A 25,812-nucleotide genomic window follows, 5' to 3' on the forward strand; every position below is an offset into this window, starting at 1 on the left:
TTCTCAAACAATTAGTCAATAAACCAATCAATCAATCAATCAATCAATCAATCAATCAATCAAACAATATTTATTGAACAACACTTGAAAAATTCAAAAGACCGGCACGTTACACTATACGATATAAACCCTAAGCTACACTGTCACTGAGGACTTTTCCTTCTTTGAAACCTATAGAATGTCGTGTTGAGAAAAGCTCCTGATGTTTAAATAGGGAGCAACGAAAACATTGGCACCAACAAGCACCTATCCTCTAGTCTTTGAAAAGTGCATAAAAACGTTCTAACGTCATAGGTACTACGAAGGGCAAGCTGGTTTGTTTCCGTCGAATAACTTAGCGAACTTGCTTGACTTGCTTCTGAGTTTCTGCAACGGTGTTCGGCGTTGAAGATGTCAACGTTAACATAGGCCTTTTCACAGATGCACCCAACATGCAATGGGATCTGTGAAAACCATCATATAGTCCGCACAACTACACATTCTCACACTGACGATTCGCATTTTTTCCTCGGTCCTGTAAAGTAGAGCAAGTCAGAGAGAATAATTACTCCTTCGCAACATTTGTAATTGGGCATATAATACTAGTAGTATACTTATCATATCGGGAACATTTTTGCCTTGCTTCCTCCTATCAAATGCCATTTAAGAGTTGACCAGAATTCAAGCCCAGATCCTGTGATTCAGAAGCGGGAAAATCATTCAAGTAAACATGAAAAAAGACATAACACTAGCTCTCTTGCCCTTTATTCAATAGCCTCTACCAGGCTTCTCGGGAGGCGGCTGGAAAGAGGGGAAAGTGACCAAACAGAGAAATAGCATGCCAGAGGAGTTGCTTCGCTAGAGAGTTCAGTTTCCCGCCGATCCCGCAGTCTTTCCAGTCGCCTCCCGAAGCCTGGTAGAGGCTACATGTAGCTCTAAATCATGCATGTACCTTTTCGTTTGACTGGACTGGCGTATTCCGCCATCTCGGCAGCAGCAGTAGCAGCGCAGCCTACCGCCCCTCGGCTGTCCTGCAGGCCCGCCAGGGATGAAGACGACCTCTCCAGGTCGGTTTCCTCGGTAGTGGCGTCGTCACGACTTTTTACTGGTGACCCATCCGATTCCTTCCTTTCCCCGCCGCTTTGTAGTTGTTGCCGGTTTGGCGCCCTCTCTCTGTGGCTACGCGCGCCTCCTTGCGTTCCTTCTTGTACTGCACCTTCCTCCTTCTCATCCACAAATTCCACCTTCGCCTGAAAATTCCTCGTTGTTCTGCGTTTCGGGGGCTTCTTCCTCTTCATTTTCATCTCCCGCTTGGCCTTCTCGGCGTTGAGGCTGAGTCTCCTGGCGTACCTCAGCCTCGCCATGCTCCCTCCTGCTCCGGAGTAACTCCGGAGCCGCTCTCTTCCGAGAGGGGAGTTCTGCGGAGTGCCTCCTCCTGCGGGGACGCTCTTCTGTCTCTCGATAGAGACGCTCCTAGTTCGTCCCTGTGCGCTCACGCCGCTCTGGGAACTGCCGCCTGATAAACTACGCTGTCTGACTCTTTCACCGCCGCTCACGGTACTACCCGAAATACAACTGAGTCTCTCTGCTCCTTCTCCAACCACCTGTGCTCCTTCAGACACGCTCCTCTGCCTACCTTTGTCCCCTCTAGCACGAATGGTTCCGTCCCCCAGTGATTTCGAACGCTGCCGTCGTTTGTCCACACTCTCATTCCCTCCTTCCTTCTGCTTCTTCTTGCTCTTTTTCGCCGCCTTGCTCCTTCCTCGTGCCGACATGCCCACGGTGTTGACGTCAGCTTCAGAAATGTTCTCCGTGCGCCTATCAGTGTCATCCTCGGGGCCAGGGGGGTCGTCGGCCGCGCACGCGAACCTGTCCCTCCGTCTGTGGGGGGTGGGGTCCGCCCCGGGGGTGGGGTCCGCCCCAGGGGTGGGGCAGGGGATGCTGACTGAGGATACACGGTTGCGCCGCCGGTACTGTTGAGTATAGAAAGTGCAACTAGCATTTCGTACAACGTAAAGAATATACTAGTAGTATTTGAAAAATAGAACTCACACACGCGCGGACTCATACGCATACACACACACACACACACACACACACACACAGACACACACACATACACCGAACGACTTGTATGTATGTATTTGATTAGATTTAATCGTCAGCTTTGTTACACCGAATTTAAAGTTCCTTGGTTATTGTAATTACCTTCTTCACTCTTGTTCGCCTTTCTTCCTGACGCCTCCTGAGGTACTGAAAAACAGGGAAAAAACAGGCATATTTTGTAGTGAAAGTTAACAAAATATCTCAGGTCGGAGGTTGGATGTTGAGGTAGTCGATTATACACGTTGTGTGTGTGCGCGCGCGTGTGTGATTATGTGTATATATGTGTGTGTGTGCATACTACTAGTAGTATGTCTGCGTGTGTGCAATTGACAACTGGTGGTCCCACACTAGCATTGAATCAAAGTTTCCTCTATGCGATCCTTATCCATCGCCCATGCACAGAGAGCAGAAAGAAATCGTGACAAATGGTTCACTTCTCTTAAGACCAAAATGTGTACGTGACAGGTTCTACTTGCGTCAGGGCTTCACTTCGACTTAACGTTCTCACCACACCTTAACGCTCCTGTGCTTACACAAGCTCTCTCTGCCGAGAGTTAACGATCCCCATGCCATGGCTGCCTTAATTGCGGGGGGGGGGGGCACCAGGAGCGTGACTTAGTCAGGCTAACCTTAACTCCTGGTGGGGAAATCCCTTCATCTGTTTAGCTTGGTTCCCCGGGTGAGTTGTTGTCTGTTAGTCCCACATAGATTACACACACACAGACAAGAACAAAACACTCTCATTTCCCTTCCCCGGCCTAAAATACTAGTACTAGAATGTGGGGCTAGAATGTGTTCATTATGTTAAGAATGTTGATCAAAATTAATTAAAACCTATTGTTATTGAGTTAGCCTCGACACACACAGGTGTAAAACTACGCGCGCGCGCACACATACACACGGAGTTACACACACACACACACACAGAAACACACACACACACACACACACACACACACACAAACACACACACAAACACGGGGAAACATACAAACACACACGTACACGTACATTGCCATACACACACTGACAAACACACGCACAGACGTGGGTTTAACACATTACAATCATCTATTCACGGCGAGAATAATCTCCTGTGAAAGGTTATAAGAGTATAACAGATCACCGTGTCACAGATTAAGAGATTTCAGATGATCCATGTGTGCGGGCCAGCTTTTAGCACTTAATTTAATAGGTCAGGCCGTGCGTACACAAATACGTTTAAAATAGCAGTTTGCATGAAAATGAACGAAAACGGTCACTAAAACAGAGTATGTGGTTAGTGAACCCAATGGAACTTTTTGTCACTACCGAATACACTTGTCATTTACTAAATTCAAGAATAAGAATTCTTCTCTTATATTAGCTTTGTTCTGTCAGTTGAAAAATGTGAAGAAGGTGCTTAGAAAAACAAGGTTCCAAAATTAGAAAAATAATGAACACGGGCGGCAATATAACCACGCGACATGGTGACGGAATTTTGCTGCTCAATCTAGACGTGATTGCCGGTAATTTGTTCCCACAATTAGATTGGAGCCGCTTCATCTCTGACCAATTAAATGTCCGCCCTGAGATGACTGACAACCGGTTCAGACGACACTGGGGTACTAGAATGTTGTAGCGGTCGAGAGTTCAGATCATGGCCCACCGGGCGAGTGAGTGAGTGAGTGAGTGAGTGGGCGAATGGGTTATTTTAAGGGCTAAACCGCATGAAGAGGCAAACATGGTAATAAAGAAGTAACTAGCGATTGGGACGAATAGAAAATTCTAGGGATCATTTAAGATCTTTGAAGTTTTCACAAAGCCTCTTTAGAAATAAAAGTGTCAATAACGAAAAATTTGGGAGATGAATTCAACTTTTGCCCAATAGATCAATTATCTGCATGCTTTTCTATATTCCAGGTTGGTAAGATTTTTACATGTTTTTGGGTGTCTTGCATGTCATGTTTTTTTTTTCATTTTTCTCGTACTTACTTTTGGCTATCATTCATGTGATTCCCAAGAGTCATGAAGTTGAATTAATTTGGGACCAAGCGTTTCAATCATGTTCGTGTCATTCGGACACATCATAAGGGACGGTTTAATTAGAGACTCATCAGTACATGACGATGACAGGCGGTAATTAACATCAGTCCTTGTCGGTCGCCAGCGGTCACCCGTCGCCAGGGCGTCATGTCGTGGGTAATAATTAGTACGTGCGATTATTGACGTTTAGATGCGGTCAGGGCAGGGCATGCAAGGTAGAAAAGCAAGGTGCGTGTTGAATCCAGAACCATGCCTTATCCAGAACCGTACTTTATCTGGAGTCTCGATAGATTACGACTTAACTGCACAAAACAGTATGTTACTGTTCCTTAACAAATCGGGAAGGATAAGTAGGAAAAGAAAAGATTAGAGGCATCCAAATGGCAATGCCGTTTTTAGGCCTTGGAAACCCGATTTTTCAAAGTCAATAGTCTACTCACTTTATCTGCCTACTGAGTTAAAACTACACTATCCCAATGTATATTGACCCGCATGGAGCAAAACTTCTAACGGAAAACGGTTACTGGAAGAGCCCTTGGCTGATTTTTAGGGTACCACCCAGTAAATAAAGGACTCATCTTGGGCCTTGTTTCTGCAGCTTTAAACACCCAAAGTATGAACTACTCAAATGCATGTGCTAATGTGAAGCAGTATGTGTCAAGATCACAAAGACTGCCTTATTCAGAATATTTCCCGTTTTGCTGCCCTGAAATCGCATTGGATGCTATTAACAACAACGCAAAGGTAAGAAACAAGTCATGAAGCACCTCACCTTCGGCTGACACACGGCTGTACAGGCGGCGTAGATACACAGGCAGAGGAAGCCCAGGGCGAGCAGGCCTCCCACCAGGATGGCGCACACCGTGGTGGTGTCCAGCTGGATGTCCAACAGTTCCTCCCACGGGTTCCTGGACATCCTGGACACTTAGTCTCTACCAGACTAACTACGCTGGCTTTATATAGGGGAATATTTGCCAGGTGAGTTTGGCTGCCTTGTAGGTTTGACTGACCGCGCAAGAAACTACCTCCCCGCGACTCCCTTGGCCAATTTTACTCTCCTTTTTGCCGAATTCTACGATCCGTATTCCCGTAGAAAGGCCTGGTGGGAGCTAGTGGACACTCCTCCGAGTTTACTCGAGTAAAAGTCTCGTTAAACAAAGGAGAGCATAAAAGGAAGGCCTAAAAGACAGCGTTGATTTGTTCTTCCAGGACTCGAGGAAACGGTTTTACAGCAGCAATCATTCTGCATCGTGGGCACTCTTCCGGGAACGCGTCCAGTCGAGTAAAAGTTTCGTTACTTTACTTGAGTGTCTGGCAGTATCCAGTTGCAACTCGTTTGACTGGCAAAAAAAAAGATAACAGTACAAATAAGAAACTCTGACAGAAGTGCCTAAAACGCGTCAAAAAGTCTAAAAACCTTTACATGGAGGGTAGGTCCGACCTACGTGAACATTTGAGTCTTCCTTCGCCCGTACAACGGTCCTTGCACCGTATGTTACATCGTGGCGCGCCACTGGAAATTCCATCTGTCTTCCCGCCAATTTCTCCCTTGATGTGGCAATCCTTGATGTGGCAATCCGGCGCTGATTAGGGCACGGTCGGCCTAATGATGGACAGCCTGAAAAAAGGCGGCGCCAGGGGTGATAAAAATAAAATCGTCTGCGTCGCCATCAATCAAAAAGGGTGATAGTTGTGGTTTCTCAGTAAGCAGCGCCCAGTGTAGTCTCTACCAGACTAACTACGCTGGCTACATATAGGAAATATTTGCCAGGGGAGTTTGGCCGCCTTGTAGATTTGACTGGCCGCGCACTTCGGAGGGAAAGAACCAACCTTCCGCGGACTGACTCCCCTGGCCAATTTTATACTCTCCTTTTTGCCGAATTCTACGATCCGTATTCCCGTAGAAAGGCCTGGTGGAGGCTACGCCCAAAGGGCGCATTTTGACCCTGCACTTTTGACAAATACTCAATTTTATATTCAACCCTCCTTACCCTAAAACGCGAGCTAAATGATGTAATCTTCAACAGGTCAACAAGTAATGACAAAGATATTGCAGTGTGAATTTTTGGAAATTTCGTTGCGCTTGGCCGCGGTGCTGAAAAGCCGTCTGTTGGAGTCCTTAGCAACGCAGGGATTGGTGATGACGTCATCAGTGGCTAACCGTTGCAGTTAACGTTGCAAGAGAGTACGAATTTTTAAAAACATAGGACATGTTAAGAGTACTTATAATGTGGATACGTGGAAACACAAACGTAATTTTACCAACTGTTAAAACTCATTCAACAGTTTCGTTTTCCTCTAGTGATGTTTCAGTAGCCTTGGTGACATCCGATTGCTACTATATTCCTTAATAGTCGCTTGCCAAAAAATTCGATTTTTACGAAATGTTGGCATATAGCACAGACATTCGCTCTTATATCATACAGAGGTCCTTCAAGAGAAACACACTGGTTGTAGTTTATACATAGAAAAGAGAACAAAGACAACAGATGCAACTTGTAAAAATGTTTTTATGAAAAATTCAAGGAACCACAACTTGTAAAAATGTTTTTATGAAATATTCCAACGATAAAAAACTATGATGTATAAATGCTAACACCAAAACTTTCCTTAACAAGAAATCTAATCTAAAAATCTAAATCATTAACTTATACAAATAATAAGAAATGACAAACAATACCTGAAATGCCCCATCTAACTTTACACCAGCTATAGTAGGCTCTTACCATCTATTTACCATCTATTTGCCCAAGAATATCTCCTTTTCATATCAAATATTACTCTCTAGTATAGAATGACAACTTAAGCTCAGCAAGATAGAAACAGCACATTTTGCCTTCTACAAAATGTTAACAGTCCAAGGAGTGATATCTTTTAACACAAAGAAGTTTTCCTCCATTGGAAGAAAAGTTAGGATGGTTATCATGTAGTTGAATTTGTTAACTTTGCAATGATTACGCACCACGGTAAATACAGACTCTTCCAACATGAATATGAAACCTGCTTTAGCTGCCTGTTTTCACAATATCTTATTAAGAGCACTTGTAATAATGCTTATTGGGGCATCTTTAAATCATTTCGATATCCTGTTTCTATTGGTCTGATGTCACCTGACCATGAACCTCTCTCCTTCTCATTGGTCAGATGAAGCCAGTTAAACCTAACTTCTCCCTGCTTATTGGTCATTCATACACTTCCTACATCCTGATTGGTCAAAAGATTTCTGCCATCACCTTTTCAATCCTTCACCTTAAAGACCTTTGATACTCCACAACTTGAATCACCACCTGCACATGCAGGTTAGTGCAGGTATTTCTGATGTCTACCTGTATCTAACCTGCACTGGTCCATGTACTGGGTTCATATACTTGTAGGTATATGTGGATTTTATTTGTGTATTTACTGTTACAGTTTGAATCAAATAATGGCAATCAGTTTGTAGTGTGATCTGCACTTCCTAAATTCTGACATAGGTAAATTTGACTGGTGCGAGTAATCTACACTGTTACTAGTTCAGATATGCAGAAAATTGCATAAAAATTATTTCCAGCCCTGTATCCCAACATCACACTCCAAATATCACGCTACAATCCCTTAAGTGAAAAGACCCTGGTTTCTTGCTCCTGGCTTTTCAGCAACAGTAATGATAAGTTTGCGGTACAGAAGTGACCTAAAAAACCACAAACATAAAAGTACTGTGAAAAAACAGTAATGCGCTACGATCTCTTGAAGTGAAAATACCCTTATCTCCAAGCAGATGTTTCGGTGGCCACAAAAGACAGTATCAAATTGGCCAGGTAGTACCCATTTACTAATGGATACTCCTCTGGCCAATGGATACTGCCTTGCCACCGTATAATCTGCTTGGAGATTAAAAAGACCCCCAGTTTCTTGCTCCTGGGTGCTCAGACGATGTTGAGAACACACTCGCCGCACACCTGCTGCAGCTGTTTGGACGTGAAGCTCACCATCAGCTTCCGTTTCCCCTTCTTCTTGGGCTTGAGCTTCACCACGGCCGAGGCGCTGGCCTTCGGGCCAACGTCACTGTGGTGGATCACCTGGTGTAATAATAATAATAATAATAAATGGTTTATTGGTCAAACACCACAGTCGCAGCCTTTTTTATAACACTGAATTGATGCAAGGTTTACAATCACATATTACACATGATACATATAACATATTTGCTCCACACACAAGGGTCTGTGCGGCTGCCATTTGGCACCACCAGGTGACCTCAATACGGCTTTTCCCGCCCGAAGTTACGTACCCATTCACACCTGGGTGGAGTGAGGAAAGTCGTGTTAGGTGCCTTTCCCAAGGACACAACGTCGGGGCGCATGTTCAGACATGTCACGGGTACAACTCGGGATCGAATCCGGGTTAGTTATATAAAACAAACCAACAAACAAACAGACAGACCTTGTCATCTGCGGTCAGTCCAGGCCCCTCGAAGTAGAACGCTGCCTTGGTGAGGGTGGTGTTGATGGGGTTTTTGAAGGACACGTTGACGTGAACCTCCTGGCCGATGTTGATGATTCTGTCTTTGTCAGACACCTGTGGGGAGGGGGGCAGGTTTGTCACAAAGTTTCTTCAGACTAGGAACTGCATCTAAAAACATCCATTGATACATACATTATATTTTCTGCATTGCTTACTTGTGTCATAGGTAATATCATTTACATGTAAAACAAACAAGAAGTCAAAGGTGTTGAAGAGGAGCTCCCAATCTAAGGGGTCCCCGGGGAAATTTTTCATTATCGACCCTTCAAAAATGCAATTTCCCGCTTTTTGAGAGGCAAATCATGGTGTTGAGAGTGGTTGTTGGTGGTCCTTTGTATGTTTTCATATTTTTACCCAAGATTTTTTTCATTTTGTCTGTCAAGGTCATTGACGGAATGGTTTAAACAAAATTTTGTCACACGCCGTAAAGTTCCGGTAACTCATGGAAAAACTGGTGCTGGCTAGAGTCCTGGTCACACCTTGAAGTAGCCTTCGGGTTTTGTTGCATGGTGACGAATGAGTAAAAAAAACAACCATGATACCAACCTTGAGTACGAGATCCGGCACCCCCAGCCTGAAGTCGTGCTGCCCTGCGAAGGACTGCTTGGTCTCCCTGACACAGTCTTACTATTGTTTTGCAAAATTAATAAACAAACAAACAAACAAACGATGCAAACCTTGAGTACGAGATCGGGCACCCCCAGCCTGAAGTCGTGCTGCCCTGCGAAGGACTGCTGTGTCTCCCTGACGTGCCCCATCAGGAAAAACTTCACCCCACCCTGGTCCACCAGGCGAGGCACGTACAGGTCCGCATCTATACGGCCCTCAACCTCACCATCTGGGGACAAAAAGAGGTGAACGTTTTGTTGTAAATAGTCATTGTTGTATAGTCATTCTTCCTCAAGTAAAACTATAGTGCAGATTTCACTAAAGCTTATGCTTTAATTGTCACTGCAGGGAAAACATCCTTTTAGATGGTAAGTTACTGACAAAAGTTCTATTGTCTTAAAAAAAACACTAAGTGTGCTATCAAATTGAAGAAGAAGTGCCCAGAAACACAACTTTACATCCAATTTTGGACAAGGAGGCTTGAGCATTCAAAATTACTTGTTTTGCCAGCAAGGTATTTATTAGGACTGTAGGACATAGAGTATATATGCAAAAATCAGCAAAAAGAATACTGCAAGAATAGCTCAACACTGCCTACGTGTTCACAACATACATGTAGATCTTACAGAACACAGTACCCACCTCCATTAGGTGTGAGTCTGACGGTGAATCTCTGACTCCAGAACTTGCCCAGGGACACGCCGGTGTAGTACATGGCCTGGGCCGTGAGGTACATCGTCACGTACCGCTCCTCACTGCTCTGATTGGTCAGTTTCACACGCACGCTGAAGTCCTCACCTAGATGTGGGAAGGGACATCCGTGACTCTTTTTATACACCAAGTGTTTTATTCACAGCCGACGTTTTGGTGACCGTCTGTCACCTTCCTCAGGGCAATTCTGATTGGTTCACATTGCACTACAGCACAGGTGTCGCCACTATAGATGATTTCCCATAGCAGCGACACCTGTGCTGTGCAATGTGGACCAATCAGAATTGCCCTGAGGAAGGTGACAGACCGTCACTGAAACGTCACTTGGTTGTGGAAAAAGAGTCTCTTTATTCAGTAACTTACCAACCTGATGAAAAGACATGTATTCATGTATTTACTTACGTACAGAATTAGAAGGATATAAACTTATAACGTTACATGATAATAAATAAACCACTGTGATTAATATGGCAAATCTCAGGACTATCCCGCTACACTAAATCCTGTTTCGTCATACCTATGTCCAAGTCGTCATCGGTATCGATGCTGAACGTCACGTCCTCCGGTACTGACCGGTCCACGTAGGTTCCCGGACGGTTCCCGTGTTCCACCGCCTCCCTTACAGCCACGCGCTCAAGGTCCGAGCCTGGGGGAGAGGACAGAGGGTTACAAATCTTTGTGTTTTCTTGACGTGTGCTCTAAGAGCAATGTGCACAAGTACTTGTCTTAGCAAGTATGCCAAATATCTAAATGTAACATGCCAAAAGTTAAGACTACATTTTTGTATATTGAAGATTATGCTCAAAATGTACAAAATAACCAACAAACTTGTCAATTTCAAGTTGTGCATTGCATGGCTTAGAGCTTGCAAGGCACAACATGTAACAACTGTTACAGATACCAACCACCACTTCAACTCTATATTTGTTGTAGTGAGCAGATCCAAGACACCTTGATACTTGAAAGGAAAGACAGACTGCTGTCTACTTTAATTCCTGACTTACCATGAACTTTAAGTGAGGTTTTCACAGTCGCTTCAGACTTATCATTGTCATTAACAAATGATTCATCTTTTGCCCCCTCCCCTCTCCCCGTTACTGTGAACACCTCCATTTTTCTTGGACAGTGAAATTTTACTACCATGAACATAAAGTGAATTACAGTACTACCCTGTGCTTACCTTCTGCATGTTTGTACAGATGTGTGATGTCCTCCCGTTCGTCCCTCCCCACCCTCTTGGTGCTGATGTGACAGCCGACGGAGTGACTCTCCACGCGCAGCTGGTCCCAATTGTCGCTGTCCTCCGTCACCCGCCAGTAGATACGGTCCGCGTTCACCTCCGCGAAGATGAACTTTGTGTCGTAGCCGTAGTAAACGTGGCCGTTCTTGATGGCCATGAGCGAGGCAGGGCCACAACAGTACTGTCCTGGGATAGGAAAGAAGTTCCGTGAGAAAAAGTTGCTTAAAAACGTATTTGAGCATCTAAGGTTGGTCTCTGTGTCTATAAAAAAAAAAAACTATGTAGAATGAAGGAGAATAATCTGTCAGGTATAGTTTGGACCACCAGAGGGTTCATTTGCGAAGATGAACTTTGTGTCGTAGCCGTAGTAGACGTGGCCGTTCTTGATGGCCATGAGCGAGGCAGGACCACAACAGTACTGTCCTGGTGTACAAAAAAAAAATCTGTGAGAAAAAGTTGCTTTAAAATGCATCTGAGCATCTAAGGTTGGTTTCCACCAACATCATTTGCAAAGATGACCTTCGTGTCGTAGCCGTAGTAAACGTGGCCGTTCTTGATGGCCATGAGCGAGGCAGGACCACAACAGTACTGTCCTGGTGTACAAAAAGAAGGATAATTTGTTTGACTGCCGAAAAGTTAATTTGTGAAGATAAATTTTGTGTTGTACTCCATTTGCCTGTGAACTTCCAAGTGAAATTGCTACCCTTACCACAGCTCACTCCCCTGGCCAATTACTGACCCCACTTTTCTTGAATCTTACTATTCATAACCCCTAAAGGAAGACCTAGAAAAGCTAGTCTTAGGTTATGCAGAAACCTACCAAGGCTATCTAGACCTGATTTGTGCGTAACTTTAAACTTGTAAATTGCAAGATGACACATCAGTCCTTCTACATAAACTCATTCAAAGGCAGTCTTAATCTATGTCAGGTGACAATGTTCTCACCTTCGCTAGTTTCCTGAGGAGTGGAGTCGAAAGCCTGCCAACCTCCATATCCTGCCGGCAGGTCAGGCCGCGCCATCCAACTCTCATTCCACACATGGAAGTTCCTACACATTTAAAGAGGCAAGTAAGTATTTCTTACTAAACTCAGTTATAAAGGCATCCAATGCAATTTCAGGGCAGCAAAACTGGATTTTCATTGTCAATTTTTTCTGCTCATTCTTATATTTTCATGTAGCAATTTGAATCAATAATGTCCTTTCCCATAGCATACTGATATCTGTGAGGCAAAAATGAATTTCACTGATGGAAAACAGTAAGTTCATTGTTTTGTATCTTATGCTGGTTCTAGCTATTTAGATGTCGCCACTTGGCACCAAGGTTGTATTGGATATGGTATTAGGTAGCAGGGAGAAGGTTAAATAACAAGGCACACCCAAAACAGCTTTGAGTAACTGTTTTCTGGCATATCTTATTGTCTGGATGTCTAACCTTCATCATTACAAGACAGTTTACTGGCTAAAACAACATGTACCAGATAGAATCGTTGTTGAGGTCCTCGATGGGTTCATCCTTGTCGTCGAAGTGATAGTCCACGGTGAGGTTAGCGTCCGTGTCATGGGCAGAGCCGAAGTTGGTCACGCTTCTCGCGGGGATTCCCAAAGCGCGAAGAACTGAAAGCAACATTTGCAAGAAGTCAACAAATCAGCATGTAGACAGAACATACTGTGTCTGTGTGAAACCTGTAATGTATTGTGCATAGCACTATGTCTCATTTCTGTATCTGTATCTGTATAGCCGGTATAACCACTGTTTGCGTAACACACCAGCTTTGCAGGCACGCGGTGTGGCAGCAGCTGGCTACATTACATCAAACGACTTGCTACATCTAGAATTTGAACATCTAGCTCTAAATATTGTTGCTATCTTTAAAGCTGGGGTTAAGAATTTAAGGACGACATCGTCCTAGGGCCCATCAAAAAGTGTTTACAATGGCCAAGTGGCCCTTATGTAGAGCTACAATGTACTAGAGGTGGTCACTTGTACAGGTTGGACATGTAAACAAAACACATGAACCAAGCAACAGAGAACACAAGAGAAACACAGAAAACCTCACCAGAAGTGGTGACTCCTGAGAAGACCCAGCACTGTCCATGAAATATTAGATCTTGTGCAGTCTCCTTTTGCAAGCCCCTTCTCTATCATGCCAGGGAAAGTACACCATTTTCCATAGAGGTAACAACATACAAAGAATACCGAGGGTAAACCTCACCAGAAGTGGTGACTCCGGAGAAGACCCAGCACTGTCCGTACTGCACACTCTCCTTGGTGTTGTAGAACTGCTCCAGGATCTTGACACTGCCGTTCCACACCCACGGCTCCACACCATCATCATACTCACCCGACCAGTTACCTACCAGGACTCCATCATCATCCAGGGAGTTTATCTGTGTGGGCACAAGGGACCAATGTTTGATGGTACTGTAACAGTAAATTGAATTTTTGGCAGGGACCATTTATTTTGTGGAATTTTTGTCTGTGTTTTACGCTTGTGCTTGAAACAATTCTCTAGTTCAGTAGAATTTATATTATACAATGGAAATTATGGATTAGATAGACAAGCCTAGACTTCTACAGATCAGCATTTTCATTAATATTTGAACATGTTTTAACATGTTAAATGTATTTCATTAATTTGAATTTAACTTAGAAACTTCTGGCATTACAGAGAACTAAGTTCAAGATTGTTAACCTCTTTATTAAGGTTACTGAAACATTATAGCAGAAAAGGTTGGGAGTCAGGAAGAGTAAAGAATGGATCAATGGATGACTCCTTACTGTTTGTACATATAGTTGAAAGACCTTACGAAAGTCAATGTACTATTGTTGTATCAATAAAGATTTCTGTGCTCCTAACCTGCGCTGTGAGAACCCGTATGATGTTGATGGGGTTCCAGCGAGACGTGTATGCCATCCGCGCACGGTCCAACAGGTACAGGGACGTGTCCAGCACAGGGTCATCAAACTGGAAAAAAAGGAAAGTGATCTCAATGCAGAACATGTAAATGTATAATCTTTTCTAGACTGATACCTCTGTATATGGCCTAACAATACAGACCTCCATGGCTGCCAGGAGGAATGTATATCTTATTGTTAAAGATCTAATAAACCAGTCTACTACTACTACTTCTACTACAGTTTTAGCCCACTGAAGAGCTAATCTCCCACTGGTCGTGACAGAGAAGACAGATGCTTTGTACAGTATTTACAGGTTCATTGAACCAGGGAAATTCCCCTAGCTCTTTTCCACAAGCACAATGAACAGTGGACCACAGCTTAATGTCCTGTCCTAAGGACTGCGCCCCTTTTATGTAGTATGTACTGACACACTAGACAGCCTAGAATGCAATTACATACTGGTATTCTGCGTTAAGAATCATTCTCACCTGGCCAAAGTTCCAGGGCCGCCCACTGATGCGTCGCTTGCTCCCAACGTAGATGAATCCTGTTTCATTCAGGACGTACTCCTCAAGCTTGGACTTGTCATCAAGGTACACCTGGTCATCTGGGGAATACAAAAAGAAATTTGAATCCAGCCATATGCAATGTACACCTGTAGTTACAGTCAGATCACAAATCAATTTTGATGTACACACATTTACATTTTACTTTTGACAGCACAAAAGGCCAACCAATGTGCTTTGTCTAGACAAACATGCACACAAAACCACAACCAAAAACATTTCTTCCAACAAGAAATAAGTGTTTTACCAACACAGATTAACTTCAATCCTTTTGGCCTGCTCAGAGCTATGGTCTCAGTGGCTAAGACTTTGAGTTCTGGAAAATGATCTTGCTTTGACATACATACGTATCAATTTGTTTCTATTCTGTTTGTCCACTTTTGTCTCCCAACTAAATGTAAAATGTATATGCTGGCCCTCCTTGGAAATCAGCTTTTTCAACTTCTGGGGACAACCCAAATGTCTTGGGATGAAATGATATATACCGGTAAATAAATGTACTGATAGGTGTTTGGATGTACTAAGTATAGACTCACCGCTGCACCAGGGGTTGAACAGAATGATGACCGTGTTCTTGTCGTCCTTCGCCGTGCGAAACTTTGTCCCCTCGTGTTCCGTCTGCACGTAGAAGTCAAACTTCCCGACGATGGAGTTTGCCGGGGACATCACGCTGATGCCGACAAAGTTCCCGGAAGTGTGCTCCAGCTTGGCCCCCCATTTCTCTGTGCTCAGCCGTTCTGTACCCACGGTTACCTTGATGAGGGTCCCCTTGCTGGGTTTGGGGTATTTTCCTATGGAGGAGGCAAAAACATTTTACCTCTGAAGCACATGCCGCATTTATTCTACACACAACACCACCTACAATGTAATACACATGAAACAAATTTTACTGATGATACCACTTTAATCAAAATTATGAAAGAAAGAAGTAGACCTTAATCTGTTTCATTGACATTAAGATAAAATCATAGTACAGTACATGTACAATAGTACCCAATGGTCATTATACACAAGATAACACAAACCTAGAGCTTTAATAATTATCTTAAATACATGTATTGATAAAATTGTACTGGAAGTCATATATATAACAGCAGCTGCATTAACTACATAATAAGTACATGGACATTTGTGTTTAGAGCAATTTTTACATTCAAGTCCCAATAGATAGTGCAAAACAGTCAGTATTCAGTAGCTACATGTAAATGTGTATGTGGGAGGGAGACAGCTCAATTTCTAAACTTCTAGTGTCACATTAGCTAGTAGCTAAGTCCTTATAACCAACTGTATCTGAAGTTTCCTACCGATCCTGAACTCGAGTGTGATCTTGTCCTTGGTGCGGCTGTATGGCCTGTTGAGTTCCAGCCCGATGTCGAACGCCTGACCTCGCCGTACGATCAGCCCCTGAACCACTAATGTTATATATAGGTCCTTTTAACCAACTGTACCGGTATCTGGAGAAGTTTCTTACCGATCCTGAACTCCAGTGTGATCTTGTCCTTGGTGCGGCTGTATGGCCTGTTGAGTTCCAGCCCGATGTCGAAGGCCTGACCTCGCCGTACGATCAGCCCCTGAACCTCTAATGTTATATATAAGTCCTTTTAACCAACTGTACCGGTATCTGGAGAAGTTTCTTACCGATCCTGAACTCCAGCGTGATCTTGTCCTTGGTGCGGCTGTATGGCCTGTTGAGTTCCAGCCCGATGTCGAACGCCTGCCCACGCCGTACGATCAGCCCTTGCTTCTCAAACTCGTCCGTGTGGTGGGGGCCGCGGTTGCTGATCGCTCGGAAGTCAACGCTGGTCACCTTCAGCTGCTCATCTAGAAACACAGAACAACATAAATTTTGTCATGTCACAAAACAATTCAGCTATTCTGGCTGCTATGCTTGCAACAGTGTTGAAACAAACCATTCATACATATTCATTATATTTGTTGCTCTTTTGTCAAAACAGTATCAATATGGTGACATCTTTGTCAAAACATACTGATAAAAATTGGTAATCTCCAAGCAGATCTTTTGGTGGCTGCAAAAGACGGTATCAAATTGGCCAGACTGTATCCATTAGCCAGGCAGTATCCATTGGCATTGGTATCAGGTACACCACCCAAAGAAAAAAGATACCAGTACAAGAAAAAAAAGAACGTGAGATTGTGTTCTCGCCGCAAAAACACCACCTACTTCGGCTACACACAGTGGCGAGAAGCAGAACTCCAGTCAGAAGCTCTGAGGAAGGTGTCTGATAGACACTAAAATGGAAGCAAGGTTAGTCCATCTTGGTTGTGTAAAGAAAAATCCTGTATCCTCACCACACACAGTATACACAACACCATCCCAGGAGTAGGAGGTACAGCAGGCAGTGGCCGGCGGTTTCCAGGTGTGACACTCTCCGTCCCACTCCACGGCTTTGTCTATTCCACCGTCTACGGTGTTGGGTTGGTCCGGCTTCGTGCTCCCTTCAAATTCTTTCTCATAACCGCGCCACACGATATCGTGCCACTCTTCTCGAGTAAGACACATCCCCATCCTGGCTTGGTCTTCGATCTACTTCTCCCCTGTAGTCACAGCAATGGCTTTCTTTCTTTTCTCCAGTTTCTACTCTCAAACACGCAAACTCAGAAGTTGCAAGGTTGTTCAAAGGGTATACCTACATGTATGATGCCCCTCCTTCAAACAGACACAGGCAAATGCAGTATATGACAATTGTTTGCACAGAAATCCAGGATTTTTAAAAGCACTTCACAGTAAACACCAACCCACTGCAGATACTTTTCACGTAAGTCTTTTTACATCCAGTTCACGCACGACTTGCTTGGCACTGGAAAAATAAGTCCTTTGGTGGAGCACTCTGCTGGCCTTGGTTTTTGTGATGCAAGTAGTTTTTACGAGAAGTCACGATCTGCACAACACAGGGCTGTTCCTTCTATAAGGCTGCCTTGCAACATCCGGCGAAGTGTTTTCCAATCTTCCAGCTTGTAGGAGAGTGACATTTAAACCCAGCTTGCAAGAGGGCCCATTCTGAATATTGATACAGAGAAGTGGAGACTGGAATGTTGGTATAAATGGAGCAGACAGCCTGGTTTCTGGACGGTCCTCAGAGTCTCCACATCGCGAAGCGTTTTTTACGGACTCCTGGAAAATTCTTGAGGACAATGTCTCCGCTGGTGTCCAACAATATTTGAGACAAGCTCCTTGGCCTTTTGGTGAATTCTTCACCTCAGCTCCTTTTTGTCTGACCCAGATACAAAATGTATGTTGGGGTGATTTTCTGGGCTACCAGTCGTATCCAGGATTGAAGGGTGACCCCGTCTGAGGTCATGACACAGACTATGTGCCCTGAATTCTCTCCATTCTCCGTGTATGTCACTGTGCAGGGGTCCCTTTGTATGGCTGACCCACTTGGGGCCAAACTAGCCCCATTATTAGTTCCACAGACAAACCTAGATGTCACTTTTATTTAAACAAGTATAGACTTTACAGTGTATGATTTACAGTCACATGAAACCAAATCAAAATGTTTATGTGGCTCTTGAAGATTTTTAATACAAAGACAAAATAAAAGTTTTTTTCAATTTCAGATATTTGATCAGAGCCCAACTACTGAACTAGTCAAGTCCTTGCTAGTATGATACAAAAGAGTCATAATCTTACAAAATCACTTCATTAACATAGCTGGTCTTGATACCAAGATCTGCTTTTTTATTATGCTGTGATCAGGTCAAGATGGTATATTCTGGGGTTTATTCTTCAACATTATATGGTTACAGAGAGAGATGCGAGAGAGATGTATATTTCCGATTTGTACACAACTAATGATAAGAAACAAATTATTAACTACTAGTTACATAAAACATGACTCCGGAGTCCAGACATTGCTGTCCTTTGATCATGTGCTGTTTATCCCTGTGACCTTCTTTTAGATGTCATGCCTCATAGCCGTGCTACATTCTAGTCAGGCACCACCATGGGTAAACATTAGTTTCCACCAGACTTCTTTTGCGGGGTGAATAAATCGTAGAAATCGGCCTAAAAAGGGTATTAATTGGCCAGAGAAGATAGCCGGCCAGAGAAGCTCCATTGCCCCGCCTGGCCAGCTATCTTCTCTGGCCAATTAATACCCTTTTTAGGCCGATTTCTACGATTTATTCACCCCGCAAAAGAAGTCTGGTGGAGACTAGGTAAACATAGCCTGGGTGCCAGACCCTACCACGAGTGAGAATCCCTTTGGCCACTGAAGCCACACTTCCCGCTATTATTATACCCCAAGTTAGCACCCTGGCTCTAATTATCTCCTCGCTATTGCTGACGTGAAAGATAAAGGGTTTGGGTGGCGGATACTCTTGTAGCGGACATTATTAGGGCTTCTCCCCACAAAAATCTATCGCACATGAAAAGCCGACGTCTGGAACCTAGGCTAGGGTAAACATTGCTCCGGGGGAAGTGTAACAGTGGGTGGTAGAAGTGGCTGCAAAATACAGTATCACATTGGCCAGACAGTATCCATTGGCCAGACTCACTGTATCGATACAGTTTGGCCAATGGATACTGTCTGGCCAATGACTATGTGATACTGTCTTTTGCAGCCACTGAAACATCTGCTTGGAGTAAACATTGCTCAGGCGGAAGTGGAACAGCGGGTGGTAAAGGAGGCATCAGTGGTTGTTTAAGTTCCCGATAAGTACACTACTGATACTAGTGAGATAGCATTACTGACAGAAATTTGTATTATTTGTGCTATATTATACAGCAGCTATAGTGACTTTGTGGTGGGTCTAGTGTTACCACAAAAAAAAAACAACAACAAAAAACGTGCAACATAAAACAGCTGCAAATATTTCAAGATTTGAAGTGCCGTTATCCCATTCCAGTGTCAATGAACCTCACTATTATTTCAACTGTCACTGACCAAGGCCTCCTATATGAACTATGAACGTCTATTTTTGGAAGGCCTGTTTTGTTTAGACCTTGTGTTCATGGGGGCAGCCATCTTGTTCCCATGATGCAGCCCAACCAATCAACACCATTGATCTTATATAAATGTATAAAGATCTAATCTTGTACATTTTTTCTGCCTAATTTGACATCAAACTTACACATATAGGATCATGTATCATACATGTACAACTGAATTAGGGCTAGTCCATTACAAATACATGTACTGGCAGGAGATTTATCAAAGTTTTATCAAAATGAAAAGAAGTGAGCACTTTTATACAAGGGGACCTGAAATGAAGGAGAGAAAATCATATTCTGACTACCAGGGACTATATGACAAAGTTGCTGAACGATACACAAGTTTTGTAACATACTGGATGTTATACTGGCCGAACAGGCTTTTCGTACTTTTGATATTGTATTTCCTATGTATATGTAGTATTTGTATTGAAGTCTGAATTGATAATATTCTCAAGATTTTAAATTATAAAAAGTCTACAATTCAGCCATTTAGGCTGCCACAGACTTTTCAACCTATATGTTTATGTGAATAATAAAGCAGTCATCATCATCATCATTAGGTCACTACCCCCTTTGTTTCAAAGTGGATCAGCCCATGGATGTATGGAATACAGTACAACAATACTAAAAACAACACTTTTATAATAAGTAAACAAACCTTTCTGGGGGGGTACTTTGGGCTTCTCCAGATTTTTGATGACGTTACTCCGTTGTCGCTTGTCCGGGTTGACGACTGGGAACCTTCCGGTGTTCCTGGCGGTCGGTTTGTGCACGTTACTGTCACCCCCGCTGTACGTGGAATCTTCCGAGTCATGTCTACGCCTGGATGAGGGAAGGAAGAGCTGTGTAAGGCAAGGAGGTGGGGGAGGCCAGAAAACCCATACAAGTTTCGACCTTGTCTCGTGTTCTCGCGAGACTAGGTCACTCCGTGATCGAGATGTACTGTTGATATAAAAAATTTGGAGGTACCTTTCAAAAACAGTCACTGATTGATAAATATTCTACTAACTGTTAATCTTACGTGACTGATGAATCTCTAAAACGAGCTGTGAGGATTTACACCTTGCAGTACCTCAGACGGCCACAAGGTGGCATGGCTGCAATTCCAGAGCTCTACATCATGTGAATGCAAAATTAGCAGACTGGCTTGGCATATGCTTACTCGTACCTACCTAACTTGCTTTTGCTAGATACACACTCACTTTAATCATGGAGTGATCATGACTGTCCTTGGTGAAGTTTGACATCCAGATAATGAGATACACAAGGAAAAAGTCAAGCAAATTCCTTCCAGTTGCTTGAGTTTGAGTAACTCTTTTCTTGTGGATCATGTCTGATTTTCCTTGTCTAACTAAAGAAATAATGAGTTTCAGTACAATAGACACAAGCAGTCAAATATCCTGACAACAATTGCTGTGATGTTTACAAGGAACATACATGTATGTTTATATTTGGAACTCAAGCCCTAAGCCTTGTGATTAAAAAAATGTGATTACCTTACTGACCACTTGACCATAAATGCATCCAACTATGGAGTAAGCAAATAAAACAACTGTTCCAAATAAATGTGTGTGGCAAACACTAATGTTTCTGGGTCAAGACAGTTGTCCATCACAGTCTTTCACAGAGAGTTGTACTGTAAGCTTCTTGTTAGCAAAAGTAACTGTGTCTAGTTGAACAGTGATGTTCCAGTAACCAAAATATTATTGATGAATAAACTGGACAAGTTGAGCAGAGATGACACCATCACTAGCTGAAAACTCAGGAGGGTGGGCCAAGTTTATCCTAAAAACGCTGACCCTTGTTTTCAGGTCACAGGCTTTATTTAGGTACCAACTAGGACTGGGCGCCACCCTGTGCGTCACTTGATGCATGAAGGCTTTGTAGCTTTTTTAACTAGGCGTACCCAGGGTAAACTAGTCATGGAGGCAGTACCTATAGGTTGACTGGCAACCATGCAAAACCACCCACAGAAATGTACACAGTGCAAGTCTGTCTACACAATGTATTATGTAGTGCTGCTACTCAAGTCAAGGGATTTGAACATCACATACAGAAGATCAAGACACCATAACAGTCACTACGTATAGACAGGATTCTCAGTGTTTGGGTTAATTTATGGTTTACTCTAAGAGACCACCAAAAACAAGTGGTTACTATGGCCAGGTGGCCCTTAGGCTTATACTAACATTACAGCTACTTCATTCTCATACAACTGCAAATAGGCTGTAGAAAGCTGGCTTGATCCAAAGACTGATACAGAAATTGTTCAGATTTTATTAGCTGGTCAGGTAACAGTCAACTTAATCTCCAAGCAGATCCTAGGGTGGCTAAAGACAGTACAGTATCATACAGTAAATTGGCCAATTTGATACTGTCTTTTTGCCACCGTAGGATCTGCTTGGAGATTAAACAGTCAGTGCTTGTCTTTCTTGTTTGGAGATATCCTCGACCCAGTTAAGTGACTGTCTGTCAATCTTTGTTCTTTTATCCAGTTTTATGTCCCTCGAACAGTACATCTGAAATGTGTACACCCTGACAACTTCTCTAGTTGTATTCAATGCGCGTGCCCCACCTGCCACAAAAATGTAGATGCCAGTTCAGTTGAAAATGTTAAATTATGCAGTGCATTGTCCCTGAGATTAAAAAAAACTGGTTCGTCCCATTGTGCTACTAATGAGATTGAATCATTCATAATGGGAGTGTCACATTCTTTGGCAAAAAGAATCCATTATAATATGTCTTGAACCACAGATAAATGTAAAATATACCTTAGAAAACAATAAGTTTATACAAATGACTAACAATATCTTTAGGCTTCCAGGATATGTAAAAACACTTTGCAGTGTTGGTTTTGATATAGTATGTAGTAATTACTAGAGATAATGAGAGCTAGCTTTTGTTACAAACGAAATTACTGATACTGGTACACATACATGTACAAACCCAGCATAAACTTAAGCCTCCGTAGCAGGCTTATAGAACTGGGGGTTTGGTGGTCTTCGGCTGTTTTCTGAATAGCCCAGTTCTCAAAAACGGGGGTAATTCAACCAGGCCGGCTATGTTATCTATATACAATCAGAAAATAGCACATAAAAGCTCCCAAAGACCATGAAGACCCCCAAATCTCCCAGTTTTTGGCATGCTATGGAGGCTAAGCATAAACATGCTAGAGTCTGAAATGTTGGTTCACATGACAGCCAGCATCTATCCTGGAATTTGAGGGCCTTATAATCCAAACTGTAGGTTTCTAAATTGTTTATATGCAAATGTCAGTCTTTACCTGCAGCTAGGTAGGAAACTGCTAAAGTAGGACACTCACGGGACCAATTAAATCAGGCCTATGCAGGCAGCTGCAGGTGGACAGGATTCAGTCAATGCAAAAGAAAGGGACCATAAAAATTGCCCGTTTCCAAGAGGTACATATGTAGAGGTGATCATTACATGTTTGTTCGTATCCACTAATGATTTCTCACCTCTTGGGCACTCCGATTGTAAGGTATAAACTATCAAAACTGCTTAAGTAGGACACTCATGTGACCAATTAAATCTGACATGATTCGGTCAACGCGAAAGATTATCTAAGGGACCATAGAAATGGCCTGTTTCCAAGTGGTACTTATGTAGTGTACTAGAGGTGACCACTGGTACATGTTTGTACGTATCTACAAATGTTTTCACACCTCCTGGGCACTCTGGGTGTTAGATAGCACTCTCAGAGGGCCAATTAAATCTGCTCTATACAGTCAGTCACTATAGAGAGGAATCGGTGAATCCTTAAGATTATCTAAGGGACCAAAGAAATGGTCACATTGGTCAGGTGGTCCTTGCTGGTAGAGGTTATCACTTGTACAGGTTTGTATTAAGTAAGACACTCAGGGAGGGGACCAATTAAATCTGATCTATGCAGGCAGGCGGTCACTATATATAGGATTTGGTTATGCAAAAGAAAGGGACCATAAAAATCACCCATTTCAAGGCCAGGTGGTCGATCCTTGTTGACAGTAGAGGTGATCACTAGTACAGGTTTGTATCTAGAAATGGTTTAATTCTCACCTCCTGGGCACCCCGGGTGTTACGCCCCTGTAGTAATCTCTGAGCCGGTTGGACGCTCGCGCGGCTGCCTGTCTCCTGCTTCTCCTAGGCATTGTCTCTGTTTACTCCTGTTCACCTATACAGGGCAAACAAGCACAGACAATAAGAAACAAGCCACTGTCTACTGAATCAAGGAAAACTGTAGAAGCTCCAGGGATGGAGAACACAAAGAGGATAGTTTAGAGCCCTTGGGGAGAGACGCTACCTGAAGCTTAGACACTGACGCGTGTTTATGCAAATGCTGAAATAGCTGCTGCCTTTCAGGGGTAATTACTGTAAAGAGGTGTGGCTGTAGTAAGGCAGGTGAACTGGGTTGAACTCTGACCTCGCTTTATCCTCTCAGTCTGACTCTGAGGCAACAATGTAGGCCATGTATACTTGAAACATGACGCAAGGGAAAGAAAACAAATAGGAAAAATGTGATGCTCAATGAAAATGAGGGAAAACCTTAACCATATCATTGAACTTGGAGAGACAAAAACAGTGACAACTGCTACAGACTTCTACTTTTACAAACCGTGTTGTTGTTCGTCCGTCGTAGTCGACGATGACCAATGAACATCACATCAGGTCTTGAGAGATAAATAGCAAAGACAGGTCCTTACACACAACATGTCAGCTGGCATAATTCTACAAGGTGACTTCTCTTTGCATAGACTTGCTACTAGCCTCACTGAACCTCGCTTTATCCTAATTTAGTCTGTCTTGGGGTGGGCAGCTCCTTTAGTGCCAGACAAAGAGCTTGTATTCACAGGCCAGACCTGCTACTATTGTGCTTCAAGTTCAAATACTAGTAACATTTTTGGGAAGGGGAGGGGCATTACTAGCATGTCAAGGCCAATGTTAAACCCGTGATCCGTAAAACTGAGCTGGTGTATTTATGGAAGTATTTATGGAAGGAGTGGCTTGTGTGTGCTGTCAATTAAAACATTCCAGTCCCAGTTACTTTCACAACATCACATGTTTACACTACAATCAGTCGCTCTACATGGGTTCCCTCTGTAACTGTAACACTGGTTTTAACAACAACAAAACACTGAATGACTCAATGAGTAAATCCATAGAATCCTAAAGTGTTATAGATGTAACTTGTAAAGTTATATAATATGAGAAATAAAGGATCCATAGTGTAGAGGGAAGGAACATGAAATATAAATGTATGAATGGGTATTTTCTAACACAATAAAATAGTGGTAAATTTAGAAAGTGATTTTGTACATGTGTTACAGGACTATGGTCTTCATGGCTTCAGATCCTCTTGAGTTGACTGTCTTCTCTGCACTGTTACTGTTAGTAATTCATTTAGTCTAGTTATGTGACATAGTGTGTATTCTAAGAAGAATGCAACATGACATCCAATTGGCAAAGACTGTTCCTTTTACTGGTAAGAGGTAACATGTAAGTGAATGAGTGTGAGTATGCTGGATGTAAATGTGGGGTTCCAGCACCACCTACCAAACAGGTCCGTACCTTTTGGCCTGGCAGTTTAAGCGTGTTGGATTTGTGACCTGGTGGCCCAGGTTTGATTCCCAGGAACCAGGAGTCTTTGTGTTTCTACTCGCTCCTATTTGTTTCATGTTCACTTGAGCAGAGTCTAAAGGTTTAATCTCTGGCATTGAATACCATCTGTTTTGGATTCTAAGAACAACTCCATTCACGACCACAGGGAACACCAGGATGGACTGAATCCTTGTGAAGTTTGCCGTACATGCGGAATTATAGTATTTATTGTCTTGGTGTACTGCAGCTGTCATATACTAGATTACTATTTTTAAAACAGTATTCTTACATACATGTACACAGCCTCCACATGGGTTACACATTAGATGTTAACTAAGCCATTGTAGTTGTACCAGTGAGGCCAGGGCTCAGGCTTTCAGATCTGAGCCCTAAGTTCAGACTTAGAATTTTGAATTCTTAGGGCTTGGCAAAAATAACATCAGATTGTCTATTGTCCTTCTGCTGCTGTTATTTTTCTGTACTGAACATGTTCATGAGTTCCTTTTGTAATGGTTATTTTGAAACTACAAAAACAGGTGAAATGGGTCAATTTCACTTTGTCTACTCATAATTGTAGTATATGAAAAACACACGCCCAGCCTGTGTTTGCCCCCCTCCCC

At 43.1% G+C, this 25,812-nt stretch overlaps 1 pseudogene; it reads right to left on the reverse strand.

Moving 5' to 3' along the window:
- Positions 1-107: 107 nt before the first annotated feature.
- LOC109480558 lies at positions 108-23,943 on the reverse strand (annotated as a pseudogene).
- Positions 23,944-25,812: the final 1,869 nt, after the last annotated feature.

This window comes from Branchiostoma belcheri, unplaced genomic scaffold (assembly GCF_001625305.1).
Source record: "Branchiostoma belcheri isolate BF01 breed outbred unplaced genomic scaffold, Haploidv18h27 scaffold51, whole genome shotgun sequence".
Classification (NCBI taxonomy): Eukaryota; Metazoa; Chordata; class Leptocardii; order Amphioxiformes; family Branchiostomatidae; genus Branchiostoma; species Branchiostoma belcheri.